This window comes from Xenopus tropicalis, chromosome 10 (assembly GCF_000004195.4).
Source record: "Xenopus tropicalis strain Nigerian chromosome 10, UCB_Xtro_10.0, whole genome shotgun sequence".
In the NCBI taxonomy this organism is placed as follows: Eukaryota; Metazoa; Chordata; class Amphibia; order Anura; family Pipidae; genus Xenopus; species Xenopus tropicalis.
This window is the reverse complement of record NC_030686.2, coordinates 11,187,334-11,203,753: the sequence shown is the minus strand read 5'-3', so window position 1 is coordinate 11,203,753 and position 16,420 is coordinate 11,187,334. Positions and strand designations below refer to the sequence as shown.

The 16,420-nt window shown below is 43.5% G+C and overlaps 1 protein-coding gene across 1 annotated transcript in view; it reads left to right on the top strand.

Annotated features, from left to right (window-relative positions):
• Positions 1 to 9,032: 9,032 nt before the first annotated feature.
• Positions 9,033 to 16,420, top strand: part of srcin1 (SRC kinase signaling inhibitor 1) — a gene marked incomplete at its 5' end in the record, with an annotated part of 110,154 nt that continues 102,766 nt past the window's right edge. Inside the window, 2 exon segments of the mRNA NM_001128039.1 lie at positions 9,033 to 9,043; positions 15,278 to 15,281.

Genomic DNA, 16,420 nt, shown 5'->3' with positions numbered 1-16,420 from the left:
AATGCCGTCCTTATTGGATCTAATCTGCAAATCTGGCCTTGGAAAATAGAAGGTAATGAAATGCTCTGCGCCGTGTCCTTAAGGAGCCTTTTACAGCAGCTTGGGAATTCTGTGTTATTTTTTTTCCTGCAATGGCAGATTTTCCTATCTCTTTGCTCTTTGCAGGGTATCAGTAAATGAAAACTCATAAGTGGGGAGATGTAGGGTGCTGTGGTGGAATGACACATAGGGGGGCATTTTCTAAGGTCCAATTTTTTTATGATTAGTATTTTTTTGCACAAAAATTCAATTATGTTGCACAATTTTTTGCCATTTATTATGTAACAAAACTGAAAGAACAAAAAGCTGTTGCGATCATGTAGAAATCAATGGTAAGTGTCAGGTTTTACAACTGGAAGCTCTTTCTTTGCTTTGTGGTTTTAGCGGTTTTGGGGTTATTTTAAAGCTTATGTTTGTGCAACAATACAAAAAAGTCATGGTTTTCCTGTTTTTTCTCCCTGTGTCTTTTGTCGTTCGTACTTTTTTAATTTCGGATCTTTAAAAGTAGATATTTGTGGTGTTTGTGGAAATGGGTCTAGTTGTGGTTTCGAGAAACCACAAAAATCTGAATGTTGACAAATCCGTCCCTTATTTAAGAGGTTTTTTACCTTTGCATTAACTTTTAGTATGAGGTTTGGAGTGATATTCTAAGACAAATGGCAATTGGTCTTTATACATTATTATTTGTGCTTTGAACTGTTAAGCTTTTTGCTAAGCAGCTGTCCATTTTGGGCTTTAAGCAGCTATCTGGTTGCTAGGGTGGTTTCCAAGAGAGACAGCAATATGAACAAGAGAGGGTGTGAATAGAAAGATAAGTAATAATGAGTAACAGAGCAATAGTTTTTGGCTGCTGGGGTCAGTGACCCCCATTTGAAAGCTGGAAAGAATCAGAAGAAGAAGGGAAATAATTCAAAACCTATAAAAAAAATTACAAATGAAGACTGGTGAAAAGTTGCTTAGAGTTTCCCATTCTTTAACATACTAAATATTAATTTAATTGAAATATAGTTTAAGTATATCAGTGTCGGGGTACCTGACCGATACCTGGAGGGGAAGGAACCATCTGTTTGGAGCAGAGAGCATCATTCCCCGGGATGCCAGGGATTGCTAGTAAGCACTAAGGGAGTGCTCTGTGCCTCAGCGCTCTAGTACTACTGACACCAGGGAAACCCACGGTTATCACCCCCCTGGGCGTGGCAGTAATCCAAGGGTTCCAGCAGCAGGTTGTGCCAATAGACGTGCCAGACTTGCACCAAAGGAATTGCACATAAGCTGTGCAACCGGAAGAGACACAATCCCAGCACAACTCACATTCAATGTTTCTGGCCCAACTCCCCGTATGGCCGAAGTTATGCCGGGAATTATAATGATAAACCCTGTCTTACTGGTAAAAATATGCAGAATGATCCCTCTGGTCAAAAGCAGTGTTAAGTATGGGGTTCACTTACACTATCTAAATGATTTAAGTGCCTTGGTGTTACATAATCACAGCAAACAGGCAGCAGCCATTTTGTGGACACTGCTATTATAACAAACTTTGCATCGTGCCGGAATGTGCCAGAATGGGGGACTGGCTACACAATTAGATGGTGAGGAGGGATGGGGACTGTGGGGATGGCACATCTAGAAAGTGCAGAATGGAAAGTGAAAGTAATTGTCTGCCCCACCTCTATGCCTTAGGCAGCCAATATATGACTGACAGCTGGGATTTTTAAATATCTTTATAATGGGTATGGTTGTGTTAATAATATGGATGCAATGAATCCCAGATTCAGTTCGGGATTCGGTCGAATCTCGGCTTTTTTTAAGGATTCCGTTACGGCCAGTAACCTCGTTTCGTACGATATTCAGTGTGTGTATGGCAAGTTGGTGAAGCGACCGATATTGCAGGAGGCTGCTGATATTGGTTGACTCGACGCCATTGAAGGCGCCTGAACAAAATCTATGTTCAGGGCTGAATTGGCAGAAGGAGGTAGAATTCCTATTGTTTCTACCTCCATATCTGATGATTCAACCCTGAACGTCGGTGGAGGGTGGGAACAAACTTTAGATTGAAAATCGCCACGTGTGTGGCCAGCTTTAGAGTGGCACCGTGCAAGTTTGTGCCCCTTTTTTCCGACGAACACGTTGTCTGTTGTTAGTAAACGTCAGCCCCACTGAATGTTCCTGGCTTGTAAAACTGACCCAAAATATTGCCATGTTCCTGCTCTGTTTGCTTGAGGCGCAGGAAGGTGCCCTTAAATCCCAGAACAAACATTGGAACGTTGGTGGCGCGCTACGCCCACCAGTAGCACGTCCCATGTGGCACGCTTGGCCCCCGCAGCAAAATGTCCCTGGAAATTATTTTCAGATGTTGGCAACCTGAAGCCTGTGAAAGGAAAGGGATTTAATAATTAATAGACTAGCTCTATGCAGGCATGAACATTTCCTCTCAGCTCCCACCGCGGCTAGACGCTGTGCCAATGCTACTCAACCCATCCCTCACTGCTTTCTGGCAGCCAAGGGGTTACCTTGCGTGCAAGGTGGGCTAGGGGCATATGCAGCCGGCTCTCCCTCTTTGGGACAGAGACGCCTTTTTCATTGTATCCCTGTGTCAGCCTGCCTGGCTGGGGTTGGGTAGGTTCCATGGGAAACAGATACTGCAGTGCAAGTGTGCCAGAGAGGATGCAGCAAGGAACAAGTCACCATGTTCTGGGCTTCCTACTCATTCCTACAGCATGAGTGTGTAAGTGTGAGTGTAAGTGTGAGTGTGAGTGTGTGGGGTTGGACTTGGCTCTGAGGCTCTGCACACCGGCACTGCACTGCTCCATACATCTCCGGCTGAAAGCACTCGCTTCCCCTTCATTGCTGCCTTTGCTTTCGCAGAGTATTATTATAAATACACTATTATTCCTCCTCTGCCTCGGCTTTCATCTGTTTTTCACGCTCTGCTTGGCATTGGCTCACTCATGGTCCATCAGGGGTCTGGCTGCCTCATAAAGATTTACGGAACTGCAGCAGCCAACTGTGCTGGAGGCTCCTCTCCCTGAAATATTCCTTTTCTTTTTTTTTTTGTCATTATCCACGAATACATCTTCTTCCCTGACGCTACAGCTCCTGGATCGGCCAGGTGATTCCACATTTGCAGCCAAGTTAAACACTGACAGTTGTTTTTTGTTCTGAGTGTGGCTGTGGGGAATGGGTTTGTGGACAAGAAGCCTGGGTTCAGTTGGACTAAGAGGAGGATGATATGTTCTGAAACGCTGTGTGACCCACTGTGCCATACTGTTCTCTTGGTGCAGGTAAGATCTCCCTGGGGGGGGGGGAGTCGTGTAATGAACTGCAACCTATTTCTGTGCTGGTTACGTGCCTGCTCCAGTGTGTGTTTTGCACTAGGAACTAAGGAATTCCATCTGTGTGGTTATTATATTTAATTTATACAGTGCCGACATGTTCTACAGCTATGCATATAACAGGGTTAGGGAACGACAAGAGACATGAAGTGATAGCGAGGACCTGCCAGTCCAGGATTCGGTTCAGGTTTGGGCAAATCCCAACACTTTTTCTTCCGATAAAACAGATCCAAAGCCTTCATGTGAATGTAAATCTCCGGATAACTCGATAAGCCATATTTTTGCTCATAGGTAATGCTGTTTTGGTGGTTGGGTGTAATATTGCCAGGGTTCTGATACACTTTGCTACCCAGCCAAGCCATTTGCATTGGAAATTATGGATTTGGTCTATCCCTGCCCACAATCAAAGGATTTTTTTTTTTCATTTTTCCCTGTGCAGCTATTCAGGAAAATGAATGAGAGCCCCGAGCAATGATCAATATTTATTATTTCAGCTAGCCGGAGACTCAGTATAGAGTATAATTGTACATTTTGTCATTAAAGCCACAAGGAAAGGAGTTGCAGGACTATGTAGATTATTGAGGCCTCCAGAGGCCAGATACTTGGCCTGCTTGTCTAGTGACCCTTGTACAGAACTAGTGGAGCTGAAATGATGCCGTGAGAAGGATTAAAAGCCATGGAATGAATGGAAAGGAGCAAAAAATACTCCTATGTTAACAAAGTGCAATGTGAAACACACCAGTTGTTAGCTAGAAATGATGAAATGATATTTGAACTATTACAGCTTATTATAATATAGGTATTTGATCACCGTCCCCATGGAGCAGTCTGGCTAAAGGTCCCAAACTGTGTAATGGCAGGGGGTAGTGGGGGCGCAAGTGACGTTTCAAGAGAAGGTTTATTAAATGCCCTACATACTCCTGGGGCAGTTAAGACAATCTTTATATATCTGTTACTTTCCTACAAGTTGAAAAAGAATGACCAACTAGAGCCACAAAGCGTGACTCAAGGCCAGTGATCCCTAACCATTGGCTCGTGGTGGCAGCATGTTGCTCACCAACCTGTTGGCTGCTGCTCCCAGTGGCCTCAAAGCAGGTGCTTATTTTATTAATTCCTGGCTTGAAGGCAAACTTTAGTGGCATCAAAAGCTTGGGTACGGCCAAACAGAGCCTTGTGTAGGCTGACAGTCCACATAGGGGTTATGAATAGCCATACACTTCACAAAGGGAAGAAGCACACCAAACCGTTGGCCATGCCTTTCAACACATTTATTGCAGAAAATAAGTGTCACAAGCTTTCGGGGGTTATCCCCTACTTCAGGTGCAAAGGGGGTAACCCCGGAAAGCTTTTGCCACTTATCTTCTGCAATAAATGCGTTGAAAGGCATGGCCGACGGTTTGGTGTGCTTCTTCCCTTTGTGAAGTGTATGGACTGGCTTCGGAGCAGCCAAGGAATTGAGGCACCGTCCCGAGATATGTGAGTGTTATGAATAGCCAATCACAGCCCATAATTGGCACTCCAAGGTTTTTTTTAATTCTTGTGTTGCTCTCCAACTTTTTTTACATTTGAATATGGCCCAATGTTGAGGACCCCTATTCAAGAACATGAAAAGACTGAAACCCCTAGACCAGTGGTTCTCAACCTTCCTAATGCCGCGACCCTTTAATACAGATCCTTATGTTGTGGTAACCCCCAACCATAAAATTATTCCTAAGACCATCGGAAATATGTGTTTTCCGATGGTCTTAGGCGACCCCTGTAAAAGGGTTCGACCCCCAAAGGTTGAGAACCACTGCCCTAGACTCAAAGCTCTGTTTATCAGACTTATTAGGTAACAGGGCTACTTCTTTACCCAAAAAGGACTATTTCTTTACCCAAAGTACAGCCAGTGGAGAAACAAGTCCTAGGAGATCCCCAATGCAATTAAATAACTGGACCTGTCTGTGTAAGGTGTAAGAAAACAGAGCAACATTTCACTGTCCAAAAGACCTTCTAAACCCCAGGTAGGCCCCAGAGCTGCTGCCCCCTCCAACTATGGCTAGTTGTTCTCTAAATTAAAGACCAAGTGACCTTGGATGACTGTTTGCAATCTGACTTGGTTTATAGTTCTTTACCATTCCGTTCTGTTAGCAGAACTTACAGTAGGGAGCTACTTGGTCAATAATGGATTGTCATGGAAGAGGCCAAGCAAGGACACTGAAAGTGATATATCAAAATGTCAAGACGAGATTAGAAAAGTATTCAGCATTCTTTTGCTGCATGCAGAAGTGGCTATGCATTAAGCCACCGGAATACTTGGATCCAATTCAGTCTCAGTCATGTCACTTCTTAACAACACTGACATCGCTCTATGATTGTGTCAGATGAATGTCTTTATGCTCTCCCATCATAATGAGAATGTCAGACTCAGTTGCACCGAAATGAACCACAGTTATCAATCATAAACATAAAGGGGGGTGTTATTCATAGTATTAGAATGATGTATGGAGGTGGAGGATAGAGAGCACAGTACAAGGGAAGGGAATCTGGAGCAGTTGCAGGAGTTTTAGGGAGAGGTTGTGTGGATCAACAAGGTACCAGAGCAAAAAAGAGGCAGATCTAATGAAAAGTAGGTGCAATAAGGAGGCCATATTTGGAGCAATATGATTAGCCCTATGGTTAGACACATTAGGAATATTAGTAAAACATGCAGGGAAAGTCGATGGCACATTTGACTAACTGTATTTCTATATAAAATCATTCTTGAAAAGAATAGCCATACATGTAATGTGCACCAAGAAGTAAGCAAAAAATTTGATTTCATACCAAATAAAGCCCCTGTAAGCTGATAGGGTGCATAGGCTGCCTAATAGCCAATCACAGCCCTTATTTGGCTCCTCCGTGAACTTTTATGGTGCTTGTGTTGCTCTCCAAGTCTTTTTACATTTGACTGTGGCTCACGAGTTTTGCATGGAGAAATGGGTTATATGGAGCAGCCAGCAGAATTTAGAAGCGAGGGCTGTATGGAGAAAAAGGATTAATTATATGAAGCGATAAGAGGAGCTGATGGGAGGGTATTAGTGATGTGTGGGTCAGGAAAATCTCAAACCGAACCTGACACTAACCCACCAAACCTTAACCCACACCCAACCCAAACCCACAAAATGCTGCCATTGTAGGACCCACACCCAACTCATACCTGTGTCTTCCCACTCCATATGCTACTTCTACATGTACCTCTGGTTCCAAGACTCTTCGGGAGCAGAGGGGGGGTGTACAGTGTACCAGTCTGACGCAACCTGAACCTGTAATGATCGCCCAAATTTCAACCCAAATCCGCCCGACCGGTGTGTCGACCCACACATCACTAGAGAGTATATACAGAGAAATGATTCACTTTATTTTGTATGGCATTGGCACCTATTTATTCCCAAAATATTGCCATATTTAGAATGTTAAAGTCAAGCAATTTGGATGTTTTCAACCAAAATATTCACCCCTCTACTAAAAATCGGGACTGCCAATTCCGTCAGTGAATTTCCAGGTTATGGTTCCTGCTATGGTTGCCACCTGGCTGGTATTTTACCAGCCTGGCCAGTAAAAATGATGCATGATGTCAATGTAAGCAAGGTCAGCCACTTTTTCCAAAAATGATGGGTGCCAGCAGTCCTCCAGTGCCCACTTTAAACTGCTTGTTTAGCTTGCTGGCCGATCAGTGAGTTCGTTGGCCGTCCCAGTAGTTCCAAAAAAATGAGTAGCAATTTAAAGCAGTTTGTGTGCATGTGATACTAGGAGGTATTTAGGACAATGTGTTGACTGATAAAACTGTTTACTAACCAAGACAGATGTTGAGCTGTCATTTTGGCATCTTTAGAATTTAAAGGGCCATTTTTTGGAACAGGAAGAGGGGCTGAAAGGAGATGTTTTTATGAAGCGCAGAAGAAGTTTTATTGATGACTTTTATGGAGCCACAGGATAAAAGCGGCTGTTTTACAAGGGGAATAATGGATGATGCAGGGAAAGGTTCCATGAAGTTCTATATGAGGCTAGAAGTGGCCATGATTATAGTAGTTTTTATCACTATGGTGATGGAAATAACATTCATTGTCCCATAGACCTTGTTAGACAGCTGATATAATGAATTATCATTAGCTCCTAGTGTTGGGTGTCTGTAGAGAGAGAGAAACGATTTATACAAGGAAAACCATTATGTACAATGTGTTGGATCTGTTCAGCCATGCTTGTACTGGAGACGTGCCTACCCGCCTTTATTTTTGTACTGGCATGATCAACTTTTTGTTTTAAGGTATCAATGTATGTGATGTTACACCCCATGATACATGTTTGCCTGCATTGTAGCCAGCAAGGGCTAGGACTTTTTTGAGATAGGGTGGTTGTGAGCAACACTACTACAGCCCAACGAGCAACACACAGCAATATGTATATGTAATTTGTAATAGCTTATGGGCCTTTATTACATTTTCATGTTGTGCGCCAATCATAAACACATAACTACAAACACTAAACTTCAGCAGAGATGTAGTACTATGTCTGGGAACCTTTTTGAGCTTGCCAGTCTGAGCCGGGACTCACTTTCTTGCATAAGTTCTTGCCAGGAGTGATGCGAGCCAAACAGTAAAATAGGCATAGGTTCCAAAAGTCCATGGATTTCTAAAGCCAGCCACTCATTGGCCAATAAAAGCTACCGTCTTTAACTTATTTACCTGCTTGTGGTCAGCAGCCTGATCAGTGTCTGGCCATAAATTATCTATATATTTATTGAGCAAGTTTGAAATTCAAGTAATCCAAGGATCACCCTGGTGCGTTATAATGCAGCCATTTCCAGGCTGATCTCCATTGGACAAACTATGATCATGGACTGAGGGCCAAACAATCAGAGCAGCCTGATTTGGCCCACCATATGGGTGGTCATTTGGGGAAAAGATCTGCTTATTTGGTGACCTATCCATATTAAGCATTACACAGGGGACCCAGCTTGAAGATCATTTATATCAGTCCAAAAAATCTCAGCATTTTATATCTGGGGGGGGGGGGGGCTTTTAAATTATTTCATCTGGTGCAGCCCTGTCATCTTTTTGAGGTTTGGCGACAAAAAATAGAAAAATAGATGCGGGCAACAAAAACTTTTCTTGCTGTTTCGCAAATTTTATGGCGAAGCGAAACGGGACAGATTTGCTCATCACTGACAACTGTGTTATAAGCTGCTTACCTTAAGGTGGCCATACACGGCCCGATTATCGGCAGCTTATCAGCCGTGTAGGGGCAGCAATGACAGGCCTGCCCGACCAATATCTGGCCTGAAATCGGCCAGATATCGATCGGGCAGGTTAAAAAATTCAGTCGGATCGAGGACCGCATCGGCTCGTTGATGTGGTCCCCGAACCGACTGCGCCCTTAACAGCTATTATAATTCGATTGTTTGGCCCCAGGGCCAAACGACTGAATTAGCTTAAGTTCCCCCGATATCGCCCACCCTTAGGTGGGGGATATCGGGAGAAGATCCACTCGCTTGGCGAGTCTACAAGTGGCTCGGGTGCAACATGTTACTCACCAACCCCTTGAATTTGCTCCCAGTGGTCTCAAAGCAGGTGCTTATTTTTTAATTTCTGGCTTGTAGGCAAGTTTTGGTTTCATGAAAACTAGGTGTACTGCCAAGTAGAGCTTTCTGTAGGGTTCCAGTCCCCATAGAGCAGAGGTCCCCAACCTTTCTTACTCGTGAGCCACAGTCAAATGTAAAAAGAACAAGAACAAGTCAAATGGAGAGCAACACAAGCACCATAAAAGTTCACGGAGGAGCCAAATAAGGGCTGTGATTGGCTATTAGGGGCCTCTATGCACCCTATCAGCCTACAGGGGCTTTATTTGGTAGGAAATCTTGTTTTTATGCAACCAAAACTTGCCCCCAAGTCAGGAATTCAAAAATAACTACCTGGTTTGGGGGCACTGAGAGCAACACCCAAGGGGTTGGGGAGCAACATGTTGCCCCTGAGCCACTGGTTGGGGATCACTGACATAGAGCATACCAAATAGCCAATCATAGGCCTTATTTTGTACCCCAGGTACATGTTTCATGCATTGCTCCCCAACTCTTTTTACATTTGACTCACGGGATAAAAAAAAAAATTTGGGACCCCTGCTATAGCAAGATTCCTGTATAGCAAGATTGTTCTATTTGGCAGTGCCATTTATGTATCATTATGTAGGACATTTGTGGGCCTTTTATAAAAGTGAAACTGAATTGGGCACAAAAATTCTTTTTGACAAAAGCGACCCCAAGGAATGACAGAAGGGGTGACAAGTGGGGCTTGAAGAAACACATTTGTCAGTTGTGTTTGTGGCAGTGCCCACAGCAACCCGGCTTTTAGCACCGGCAGCCCCGGCTCGCAGTGTGCTTGAGGCAATACAGGGATGCCATTATCCAGAATGCTTGGGACCTAGGGTTTTTCCGGATAAGGGGTCTTTCCGTAATTTGGATCTCCTACCCAATAGGATTGTTTTGGCTCCAATAAGGGGTAATTATATCTTAGTTGGGATCAAGTACAGGTACTGTTTTATTATTACAGAGAAAAGGGAATCATTTAACCATGAAATAAACCCAATAGGGCTGTTCTGCCCCCAATAAGGGGTAATTATATCTTAGTTGGGATCAAGTACAGGTACTGTTTTATTATTACAGAGAAAAGGGAATCATTTAACCATGAAATAAACCCAATAGGGCTGTTCTGTCCCCAATAAGGGGTAATTATATCTTAGTTGGGATCAATTACAGGTACTGTTTTATTATTACAGAGAAAAGGGATAATTTAACCATTAAATAAACCCAATAGGACTGTTCTGCCCCAATAAGGGGTAATTATATCTTAGTTGGGATCAAGTACAGGTACTGTTTTATTATTACAGAGAAAAGGGAATCATTTAACCATTAAATAAACCCAATAGGGCTGTTCTGCCCCAATAAGGGGTAATTATATCTTAGTTGGGATCAAGTACAGGTACTGTTTTATTATTACAGAGAAAAGGGAATCATTTAACCATTAAATAAACCCAATAGGGCTGTTCTGCCCCAATAAGGGGTAATTATATCTTAGTTGGGATCAAGTACAGGTACTGTTTTATTATTACAGAGAAAAGGGAATCATTTAACCATTAAATAAACCCAATAGGGCTGTTCTGCCCCCAATAAGGGGTAATTATATCTTAGTTGGGATCAAGTACAGGTACTGTTTTATTATTACAAAGAAAAGGGAATCATTTAACCATGAAATAAACCCAATAGGGCTGTTCTGCCCCAATAAGGGGTAATTATATCTTAGTTGGGATCAAGTACAGGTACTGTTTTATTATTACAGAGAAAAAGGGAATCCTTTTTAAAAATGTGAATTATTTGATTAAAATGGAGTCTATGGGAGATGGCTTTTCCGTAACTTGGAACTTTCTGGATAATGGGTTTCCGGATAAGGGGTCCGATACCTGTATACCTATTGTTTGAGGTATGCTTTGCACGTAATAAATAAGCTGCTGACATGGAGAAGAATACAAGCAGGGGTGAGTAGGTGAGTGGATGTTCTGTGGAGCCCTACAATTAATTACCTGCGTTTGTTGTACAGACACCTTACATGGATCAATAGTTAATTCTATAACGAGGTGAAATTAGAAAGATTACAAGCACGGAGCTTCCCATATGCTCTGCCTCTGTTTTTCCTACTCCGGTTACAGTTTTAAGAGCCAGGAATTTTTCCATCTAATGATCTGTATCAAATAGAACAAATTAATTAGAAAGACCCTAATGCTTCAATCAAATGAATAGAGGGAATTGCACAGTATATTATGGATTTAATTAGCTCTTGATGAGTGTGTCTTTTAGGCCTATTAAGGGTTCCTTTTGGTGCAGTTCAGCTAGCAGAGGAGGCAATGGAAGCCCTACAATCTCAGAGCTGGACGCGGGTCTGGCCAGGCTGGGAGAGGTGCAGGGCTGGCACCAAGTGCTTGAGTTGACACAGCATGAAAGAAGTCAGGACTAATCAATGTCAGTGGCAAAACGTTTGCCTTGAAATCAATGGCCGCTGAACATCCCTCTCTTGGCCCAGCTGAGGCAGCAGATTTGTCCTTTGATGTGTTTTGTGCATGGTGTGCCCAGCTCTCAGCGGGGTCTGCTCCTGCATGTTAATTCCACGTTTGATACTCCTGCTCGACCTCCTTCAGTTGGAATTACGGCTCCTATCATCCTCTCATATCTCTTGTGCGCTTCTCCTGGCCCTCTCCCTAAGCCTCATCTACTCGCCTTGCTTGCTGGCCCTCTTGGTGATACTCCAGCAGTTCCTTCTCACAGATTCCCTGGCACCTCTCTAACTTGCGTTTTATGTTCATGTCTAAACATATCATTTACCCCTTTCTTCCTCCTTTTTATCTCTCCCCCCGGCCATTTGCTTTCTCTTAGCTTCTTGTTCTCTTCCCATCTATTGCCATCTTTTTATCTACCAGCCTCTCCCAATATTCCCCTAGTGATGTCTTTTTGCCATCTCTCTCCTTGTCATTATCTATTACACATCAGTGTCCAACCTCTCATCCCGTCTGTCTCTCCTTGTCACCATCTCATCATTATTGCATCACTGCCTCCCTTCTTCTCGCCTTCTCTACCCCTGTGTTTTTCCTTCTTTTATATCATCTCTTCTTCTGTCTACAACTCTTGTTCTCCTCCTCTCATTTCCCTTTCATCAACCCACTCAATTTTATTTAATTTTCCCATTGTCTGACACTTTCTCTCACCACATCTCTCATTAGGTTCCTCTTCAGTTGTGTCACGGTCTCTTCACACTCTCTTTGCAGCCTTTCTGTGGGTCTGTCTTTCATCCCATCCACTCTCCCTACTGGTTGCCTTTTATTTCCCTCTCATTGCATCCCCGAGACTTAGGGGTATATTTATCATGCTGTGTTGCTCATAGCAGCCAATCAGATGCTTTGCTTTGGTTTTCTTACTGTTAAGATCTAGTTGCTGATTGGTTGCCCTGGGCAACATCACCAGTAATGTTTCACTCCACTTTTTACACAGCATGATAAATATACCCCTTAGAGTATATTTTCTGACTAATATATTTTCTGATTTTTGGCTTATTTCTTTAATACCCCTCCCCCAGTGTCTCACAAATCAGAAAGACAATGTATGGGCTTGTATCGGTTATTGATTGCTTTATATGTTACTCTGTATGTCCAATGTATGTAACCCACTTATTGTACAGCGCTGCGGAATATGTTGCCGCTTTATAAATAAATGTTAATAATAATAATATTATAAATGCCAACAAAACAATATATTGTCACTCTTTTCATTCTCTTACTCAATGAGTTATTACATCTTCTTAAATTAAAATCCCTAATCACATTACTCGGTTCTGCCCTGGGTTTGCTAAGTGTTTGCCATAGGCTTGCAAGCTACAATGGCATTGATGTCTAGGCCCGGAACGTACAGGGGTGAGTGCTTCTTTACAGCTTGTTGGTTCCCTCTCTTTCTCTGCTTTATCTGAAGGACGGGGCCAAGAGTAGAATGTTTCTATTGTATCTCATTGGTATTATCCTCCCTAACAATCTGTTAGCGAGCCGCCAGGCGTGTTCTACCTCCTGCGCGTGTAATTAACAGCCGGGAGCTCAATGCTCGTGTGATTATTGCTCTTGGGTGAATTTAGTCCCTTCTTCAGGTTTCGCTTGTGCATTTCATGCAGGTGACAGATTGTGCATAGGAGGGAGGCTGAGAGGCTATGGGAAGGACTCTATTAGAGCGTAACTAAGGTCACTTGTCTATTAGCTGCATGTACAATGGCTACAGCCCTGCAGACTGGACTAGGAGGCGCAGTGTATCTCTACTTTATTATTATTATTAACATTTATTTATAAAGCGCCAACATATCCCGCAGCGCTGTACAATAAGTGGGTTACACACATTGGACATACAGAGTAACATATAAAGCAATCAGTAACCGATACAAGAGGTGAAGAGAGCCCTGCCCAAAAGAGCTTACACTCTACTTGCCGTTTCCTAGCGGGACCATATGCAGATCCTCATCCAGCTCTGTAACGGGTGCAATACCAGACAAGAGATAGGTTTGCCAAGCAAACATCTTATAATGCAATCTGTCCTCCCCCTGCTTGCCAGATCTGAGATGTTGGCGGTTCCTTATGTTATATAAAGGTGCTATTCAGGCAAAACAGGCTTTTGTTTTACCCAATGAATCCTTGGATCAGAAAATGTCTTTTAGGGCCAAAGTCCCCTAAAAATGTACCTGGTGAATTTGTACATGTTACACAGGAATAACTAAAGTTTTATGGTACAGCTCTGTATAGTCAGTGAGGTTCTACATACTAATTGACCTTAGTTTCTAACCATTTTCAATTGACCACACCCCCCAGTGATGATGTCACATGACAACCCTAGCTTACTATGCTGCACCCCCTGCAGGTTATTTGCAAGGATATTATAACAGCATTGAAGGCAGCAATTAGGTTTGCCACCTTTCTTAAGATGTAGAGATGTAGAGAGTAATATTCTGAAATAATTTGCAATTGGTCTTCACTTTTATTATTTGTGGTTTTTTAATTATTTCGCTTTTTGTTCAGCAGCTTTCCAGATTGGAATTTTAGCAGCTGTTTGGTTGCTAGGGACTAAATCTTATCTTAGCAACCAGGGAATGGTTTGAAAGAGAGACTGGAATATGAATAGGAGAGGGCTTGATTAGACAGATAAGGAATGAAAAGTAATAATAACAATAAAAATGTAGCCTCATGGAGCAATTGTTTTTTAGCTGCCGGGGTCAGTGACCCCCATGTAAAAGAGTCAGAAGAAGAAGGGAAATATTTCAAAAACTATTGAAAATAAGTAATACAAATCAAATGAAAAGTTGCTTAGAATCGGCCATTCTATAACATATTAAAAACTTAAAGGTGAACAACCCCTTTTAACTAATAATACCGGCCAGGGGATAAGGGAGAGGGCGGGGTTATGATGTAAGCGAGAGGGTGGAGCAATGACGTGATGGAGCGTGTGGGACAAATTTGGCCAATGGAGATTGTAAGCTCGTTTGGGCAGGGCTCTCTTCACATCTTGTATCGGTTATTGATTGCTTTATATGTTACTCTGTATGTCCAATGTATGTAACCCACTTATTGTACAGCGCTGCGGAATATGTTGGCGCTTTATAAATGTAAATAATAATAATGGTATAGAATATTTGGCTAGTTGGGTGGGGGGGGGGCAGAGCAGGAATGGAGGTGGGGGTGGGGGCAGAACAACAGGTGATTACAAATTTACATTTGTACCGGCTCGGCCAATAAAATACCAGCCTGGGACAATGTCACAGAAGAGAGAAAAAACCAAACAGGTGGAAATTATCTGTACATCACCTCATAATAATCCTGTGAGAAATAGAATATAAGCCCCTGAGAGTTCTTTGGCTTTGAGGCACCCAATAGGGGCTGAGCAGTAAGCGTCACATCTCAGTGCAGCTCACAGGCTTTGCTGGCGTTCAAGCAGAAAATGGAGCGGGATGTGTCATATGACTGATGAGACGTTTCAACCTTCCATGCGTGACTAATACTATAAAGCTCCCGAATCTGTGCTACTGAGGTACCAACGGAGCAGAGCTTTTCTATTATCTATAAATCATCTACCTGTTACTGTGTAGGGGGGCCTGGCGCCATCATACAGCATGTCCAAACCTCCAATAACTAGGCGTCCATTCTCACCTAATGGTGGACCAAGAACAAATATACATTTAGTATCCCCCCCTAAAAAAAAATAAAACTAAATACATTTATTAATGCAGACCTGGATCTAACTGATAACAGTGCACCGCACAATGGCACTGCATAATGCCTCATCCACACAACAGCCATTAGCCATAGCCATTGCACAATAGAAAGGTAGTGCACAATGGCACATCACAGGCAACCTCAGTACATGGTCACTGCATAATGGACATATATACAATCATACTACATAGCCAGTGCACAATGGCACATCTAGGCACCAACAGTACAAGGGCACTGCACAATGGCACATCTAGGCATGGACACTGAACAGGTACAGCTCAATGGCACATCTAGGCAGCAACAGTACATGGGCAATGCACAATGGCACACTTAGGCACCGACAGTACAAGGGCACTGCACAATGGCACACTTAGGCACCGACAGTACAAGGGCACTGCACAATGGCACACTTAGGCACCGACAGTACAAGGGCACTGCACAATGGCACACTTAGGCACCGACAGTACAAGGGCACTGCACAATGGCACACTTAGGCACCGACAGTACAAGGGCACTGCACAATGGCACACTTAGGCACCGACAGTACAAGGGCACTGCACAATGGCACACTTAGGCACCGACAGTACAAGGGCACTGCACAATGGCACACTTAGGCACCGACAGTACAAGGGCACTGCACAATGGCACACTTAGGCACCAACAGTACAAGGGCACTGCACAATGGCACATCTAGGCACCGACAGTACAAGGGCACTGCACAATGGCACATCTAGGCACCGACAGTACCCAGGTACAGCACAATGGCACATCTTGGCACCAACAGTACCCAGGTACAGCACAATGGCACACTAGGCACCAACAGTACCCAGGTACAGCACAATGGCACACTAGGCACCAACAGTACAAGGGCACACTAGGCACCAACAGTACCCAGGTACAGCACAATGGCACACTAGGCACCAACAGTACAAGGGCACTGCACAATGGCACATCTAGGCACCGACAGTACAAGGGCACTGCACAATGGCACATCTAGGCACCGACAGTACCCAGGTACAGCACAATGGCACATCTTGGCACCAACAGTACCCAGGTACAGCACAATGGCACACTAGGCACCAACAGCACAATGGCACACTAGGCACCAACAGTACCCAGGTACAGCACAATGGCACACTAGGCACCAACAGTACAAGGGCACTGCACAATGGCACATCTAGGCACCGACAGTACAAGGGCACTGCACAATGGCACATCTTGGCACCAACAGTACCCAGGTACAGCACAAT